Source organism: Saccostrea echinata, unplaced genomic scaffold (assembly GCF_033153115.1).
Source record: "Saccostrea echinata isolate AGI-Se365-2 ecotype Australia unplaced genomic scaffold, CSIRO_AGI_Sech_v1 ptg000001l, whole genome shotgun sequence".
Classification (NCBI taxonomy): domain Eukaryota; kingdom Metazoa; phylum Mollusca; class Bivalvia; order Ostreida; family Ostreidae; genus Saccostrea; species Saccostrea echinata.
The window spans coordinates 25,213,613-25,220,487 of NW_026889750.1; the positions used below are offsets into that span (position 1 = coordinate 25,213,613).

General features: G+C 32.8%; 1 long non-coding RNA gene across 1 annotated transcript; it reads left to right on the forward strand.

Annotated features, from left to right (window-relative positions):
- The first annotated feature begins 4,960 nt into the window (after positions 1 to 4,960).
- LOC133204848 (uncharacterized) lies at positions 4,961 to 6,871 on the forward strand. The gene is made up of 4 exons (XR_009723589.1): positions 4,961 to 5,070; positions 5,159 to 5,247; positions 5,531 to 5,654; positions 6,807 to 6,871. It is a non-coding gene; the product is annotated as an uncharacterized LOC133204848 (long non-coding RNA).
- Positions 6,872 to 6,875: the final 4 nt, after the last annotated feature.

Here is a 6,875-nt window from a genome sequence, read left to right on the forward strand (position 1 = left end):
GCTGTATCTTAAGTATGTGGTCATTCGTCAAGGTATCCATTTTTTTTAGTCCCCTACCGGTGAAACCGAAGGGGACTATAGGTTTCCTCTGAGTCTGTCCGTCCGTCTGTCTGTCCGTCTGTCTGTCTGTCCCTCTGTCTGTCTGTCAGTCTGTCCCACTTGGTTTTCCGCACTTTTTCCCTAAACGCCTGCAGATATTGAGCTGATTTTTGGTATATGAGTGTATTTTGATGAGTTACAGATCAAGTTTGAATTTCGTTCCGCTTCATTGATTTTTGACGGAATTACGGCCTTTTCAATTTTTACGGGTTTTCCGCAATTTTCTTCTAAACGCTTGTAGATATTGAGCTGATTTTTGGTATGTGGCTTTACCTTGATTAGTTATAGATCAAGTTCGCATTTCGTCCCGCTTCATTAATTTTTGACAGAAATATGGCATTTTCAATTCTTAACGGGAACCAGATTACATGCACTTGCCGGTAGGGGACTAGTATTGCTAATGCAAAACTCTCAGAATGCTTGTTTCTCTTATATGTGTCTCTTAACTTCTTTCCAAATCCCATGTTATACTAACTCTGGGTAACGTTAAATTCAAATGTATACGGTAATCAACAGGTTGAAATAATAATGTATAGATTTATATGTTTAATTCTGATGTGTATATCATGTGGAAAATACGATAATTTAAAACAACGTACAAAAATGAACACATACTTATAACTATGATTAGGCCTAACACAAAAAAAAATCTGGAACTTGGGGGGCTTGAACCGAAGACCCCAAACACGAAAATAGTTAGGATACACACGCTATTTAGAACGTCTGTGTCTTTTGTGTATATATAGCCCCGTGTGAGCGCACGGCACTTTGAAGTGAAAGTGAAAACAACATACAATCAATCAATCAAATTATGCTCTCAGGGACACAATGGACTAACACAGGAAATCAAAGTTTTACTTGGGAATAAAGATGTTAATCTAATATATCTTATAAAATCTAAATATAGAACAAAACCGTGATAAGTAATATTGAGGTGGAAGCATCTTCGGGTAAAGTAGAATAAATTTTGACCAAATCAGAACCCCCCTGGGTAGAGTCCCTGTACAATTATTATAGGAGTTCTGAGTTTCACAAGTGAATTTGCAACATATTTTCAAGAGAAGAAAGGTCACGCTTAATCACAAAAATATGCCATACTTCCTTTGTTGTTGGGATTCACTACTATGGACACTGCAGATAGGGTACTGCTATAGTCAGAGATCAAATTTTACGTATTGCATTTTACAAAGGGGGGAGTGTTATATAAATCTTTTTCTTAACTACAAGGCAATGTTAGTCATATTAATGCAGTCCCATTTTGTGTTGATTTAAAGTTCGATAAAATAATTATCCCAGGTGAGTTAAGGGACACAACGGGGGGAGGGGGGTTCAACATTTTTCATGTGAATGAAGAGAGAAAGATCTTTAAATATCTTTTGAAAAACAGCAAGACCAAGGTGACTCGTCTGTGGCATATTTGCCTCTTTGTTGTTTTTAATTATACAGCAGTGATTTCCTACCATAAACACCAAACCGGTAGATATGTAAAATAAAGCAATGCTCTTCTTTTTTCTTCCTGGAAAATGTTCTTATGTACTTATTCACACAGTAAGTTTACTGATCGAATGGTGCGATTGTTAGGCCAGAAATGAACTCTAGACCATCAATGTGCTACATAAATGAGCATCATTAACAGACCATAACACGTGTATATGTAATCATGGAGTTGCGGCTATTAAGATTGATTTTGATTTGGATTGTTCCATTACAAGCTACAGCAAGTAAGATTCTGATTGTTCCATTACAAGCTACAGCAAGTAAGATTCTGATTCTTCAATTCACTATCACTAACTGATTGTATATGATTCTAAACACCAAGAAGATGAGGCGTAAAATCATTCTCAATTATCTTTTTCCTAATTCGATTAGGGTAACTGGAGTTCACTTTTTATTCTACAAATGTGGAAATTTCAAGAGATTTGTGAAGCATGTAGTGAAGATTCCGGAAGTCCTACTTTAAGTTATGATAAGCATAGCTCTTTAAGATTCGAGTGGATTTCTGGCTGAGACGTTCACTATCAATGACTTAATTCATGTGCTTTAAATGCTAAACATTAAAAAATATATTTAATCAAAATTAATGTAAACATGATGACTTATATTGTATCAGTATGTTCTTTTCACTTTATCTTATGTTTGTGATAGCTCAATGGTTGAACATTTCCGGCATGGGTCATGAGCTGTCCAGAGCTCGTGTTTTTTTTTTAAATTCTGATTTGACTTGAAAATAAATGCCCGTTCCTTTGTATCACACTTAGCAATTGAAGGTAGTGGGTTTTTTAACAGGTCGGGTACACTACCTTTTATGGAAGGCACTTTTCAACGCGTGACGATGTTTTCGTCAACCCCATTCTCCAATCGATTGAATGAATCGCAAAGAATGGCGGTCAACTACGTGTTTAAGAATCAACATCGACATGTGGTTTTCGTCGGTTTACTGCATAATATTGGTCACCGGAAAAACTGTACAGCTTCTTTTTTACTTTATGAGACTGAAATTGAAAGATTATATTCCATAAACACTGTTCCATACTCACATTTACTATCGGAGTTGTTTTAGATGATTAATATAATTGCTTCAAATACCGTACAAACGCTTTGACGTTTGCATGTACATAAAGAACATTTTGAAGATATTGAGGAGTTAAATAATAATTGCGCACTTTATATTGCTGTCTAAAACTATGCATGTATTTCACGTGAAAAAAAAAACACAATTGTTTATCGACACAATAAAACCTAGACGTCTCTTCGAACAATAGTTTATGCCGATGTTGATACAAGTTGATATAAGGCTTCATAAAGCTTTTGTAAATGTAAGCATAGATTTTGTGATTAAGATTATACATAATTTTCAATATTTCATTCATAAATATCAAAAAAGATATGAAAATGAGTTTCCAAGGGACTACTGGAGTTCGTATTGATACTTGTAGTAGCCCATAATGCATTGCGACTCATTTCAACAGTCGGTAAAGTAAACATATATAGTTAATTTAACATGCAAATTTATGCTGACGTCAGAAAATCTAGTGGTCTCGACCTGTTTAAATAGGTCATTAGAAATAAGCAGCTGACACGACAAAGTATAATTCTTGCTGAAATTAGGTTCAAAGCATTGATCTTTAATAACAATACTCCAAAAAGCAAAATAAACAAACAACCCTTGTTTTAACGGGCCTGGTATAAATGTGTTATTTAACCCTAGAAAAGGTATCATTTATTTAAAAAAAAAAACAACTCTTTATTATTATTTTGTATACCAGTTATCATGAAAATTACTGATAATTTACAATATTAATAAAAAAAATTTATGACATTTTTATGCCCCTTGATCGAAAGATCCCGGGGATATGTTGTTTTTGCCCTATCTGTCTGTTTGTCTGTCTGTCTGTTGTCAACTTTAACCTAGCCAATAACTATTGCACTGTCAAGGGTAAGGCTTTAATATTTGACGTGAGTGTTCATTATGACAAGACCTTTCCATTGGTACAGAAATGTTTGATCATGTGACTTCAACTGTAACCTTTGACCTACATTTGAAAAACGTTAACATTAGCCATATCTATTACACTAGTCTACGTCCCACTCCAGAATTGTGTTACCATCGGGGGCATAGTGTTTCACAAACACTTCTTGTTTCACTTTCCATGCTGCTGTTATTTTCTCTTAATCCATCAAAAAACTAGCTCAGTTGACTTGGCTTCGGACTTGTAGGAATAACAAAGGAACATAAATATATTTTTATAACGTATTTTACTAACAAGACACAATATTCCCTCGATCTTTTTACTGATGTTGCATTTTAACATTGTTTAATAATTTGTTATTTAACATATTTAGATCTAAAGAAGCAGTATATTTATGTACAAAAGGATATGACATGGACTGAAGCACTTGATTTTTGCGAACGGAATAATTCAGTATTGTCTGCCCTCAGCGACAAAGATGTAACGTCTATAGGGGCATGTAACCAAAGCACTGAAGAATTATGGACAAGTTCTTATTTATATGCAACCCCTTATATATCGATACTAGGTGAGACATATATATATCATTCATTAGCTAAATTAGGATCAATTCTTTGACGGCAATGACTTGCATGTATATTTATCATAATTCAAACACTTTGAGATAACAAGTAAAATCATTTGATATTTTTGTTTATCAATTAAAAATTTACAGATACATCTATAATACAATATACATGTACATATTTTTGAAGAAAGAGAAGAAATACATTTGTTTCCCTGGCTGTGATCAATATGGCATTTGATTTTAAACTTTCAGTGAACTTTCTTGATATATCATCATTTATCTTTCAATCATGTTATATTTGATAATTTCTTCAAAGGTTGCTTCAGAAATAAAACAGGTCTGAACTTCTTCAGTCTAATTCAACCCTCGATACTGGATTGTCAAGATCTGTGTTCTTCTTCATCTTCGTTTGCTATTATGGTGAAATATATGAGTTTATTGTAATTTTAATCATAATTAATGAATCAAAAATTTTTCTGAAACACAATTTAATTTTAAAGATTTTTTTCTTATACAAGAGGAAAGGCTAACATTTTTCTTCTTATTGTAGGATAAGAAATGTGCTTGTTTAAATGATATCTACAGTTTTTTGGAGACGGAAGATGCCAAGTTATGTAACATTCCATGTGAGGGTACATTCTTCTGTGGAGGAAAAGGCACCATGAATGTGTACTCTGTCGGTAAAGTACTTTTCCTGTATTGACATTCATTTTTTTTATATCCTTCAAACATTAATTCTTAATACTTTTTAAAAACCTTTTATGAAATGAAATGTCATCATTTTGACCATTGCAGTTGAAGATTTTTTCAACAGAAGACAACACCTAACAAACCCAGACTTTACATCTTGCGTGTCATACCAGTGCTTAAATAACGAATATCTTTACAAAGATGTGGACTGTAGCTCTGAAAATGTTACAGAAGCAGCTTGTAGTAAGTACAGTATATATGTACGTACTGTTTTCAAAATTAAGTCAATGTTCCATTCTTAAGTTCATTTCAATCTTTAATTTTCTTACAGGTACTTTTTTTTCTTGCACATTTGAACTTGGAGATCCATGTTTTCTCTTTCAAGTGAAAAATGATGACCTTGATTGGACAATAACTAACGTATGTATAGATATTCATTATTTTACCCCTTTCCTGAAACTTATTCCTTTTTAGGTAGTTGCATAAAATAAACCAATTAAATAACTAAAAGTAATATTTTAAAATGATTCTTGAAAAAAAGTTAAATAAAATCGTTAAAAAGCTGTCACTTTAAGATAACTCCTTCTCTATCTTGATAGATGACAACACATGTTTTAGAAAAATATATAAAAATGCCTTTTCATAAATCATGCAAGCACAACTCATAATAATGATAAAAAGTAATTGTCAGTGATCATTTCAGATCAGCACAACCATTGGACCACAGAAAGCTTATCAAGGATCATATTTTGCCTTTGTTAACGACAGCAGTGACTACTATAAGCAAGGAAATCGAGCAATTCTTAGGTCAAATATAAACATTCCTGGTACGTATTAAAGTAGTTGCTTCCTGGACCCATATGAATCACGTTTTAAGGATATAACCTTAATGCGGAATCAATAGAAATTCATTTTTATCATTGACTTAGAAAATACATCTATAGAAAATGTGAACTACCAGTAGTTTCCCTTTCAATAAACTTATACATAATAGACGCCTTTATTGCACAAACAAAGTATAGCATTTAACGTTATTTATGAAATCCCAAAAGATTTTATAAAGGGTTTCTAATCACGGCTCATAACGACATCAAAACAGATATTTGATTGATGTTCTGGAACGTTTATGCGCCATAAAAAAAGTCCTGGAAAATGTTTAACCTTTGCTTTCAAAGTAAAAAAAATCTGGTCTTAGATTACCGGCTTTTTTCAAACGAAAAGAGTTGCAATACGAATTATTGAAATTAGGTTTAATTTACTGGTGATAGACACCTCAAAATTAATCGAATGCTAGCTAGCAGAACATCATAGGGCAAGACATTATGGTATTCAAACTCCCAAATTCCCAGGTCTTGTACATTCATAGACTTACAATTAGTAAAACCGTTTGACCATCCAGTCAGTAATATTAGTATTAGAATAAATTTCTTTGCTGAAGTTAAGGTTAAGAGGCTCCATGACATTGCATTTTATTTTGGCTATTTTTTCTTCATTTGAATAAATAAGTATTTTCAGTGCTTTTAATTTTATAATCGATTATTTAGTAAAATGCATTGTAAATGTTATTTAAATCATTTTCAATGCACAGTTGACATTTTAAAAAAATACTTATATTGCGAGGATGCATAGTACGGATTCAAGTGATATGCAGCATTTTCAATATGCAGATATTCTATAGTGAAATAGTTAAAAATGAAACCTTTTGCACATAGCGAGATAAAACGACATTTTGTACAGACGTCACTGGCATCTTATCGAAATAATCGAAATCAGAATGTCATTACTTTGACAACTAATGGGTATACTATTCCCTCTAAACACGTTTTGAGTTAAGAGGCATGAAACCTTGGAATTTTTGCTTCCTTAAGCCACATAAAGTTGAATATGTAATCCTTTCATTGCCTTTATTGCTTAAAAATATTTTGTGGTTCGTCATCAACATTCTTGTATTCAGTTTTCGGCAAAAATTCTGTTTACAGACTTCAAAGACAGTGACTGGTGTCTACGGTTTTGGATCTATATTCACAGTACTAGTGGCGGAGGACGTT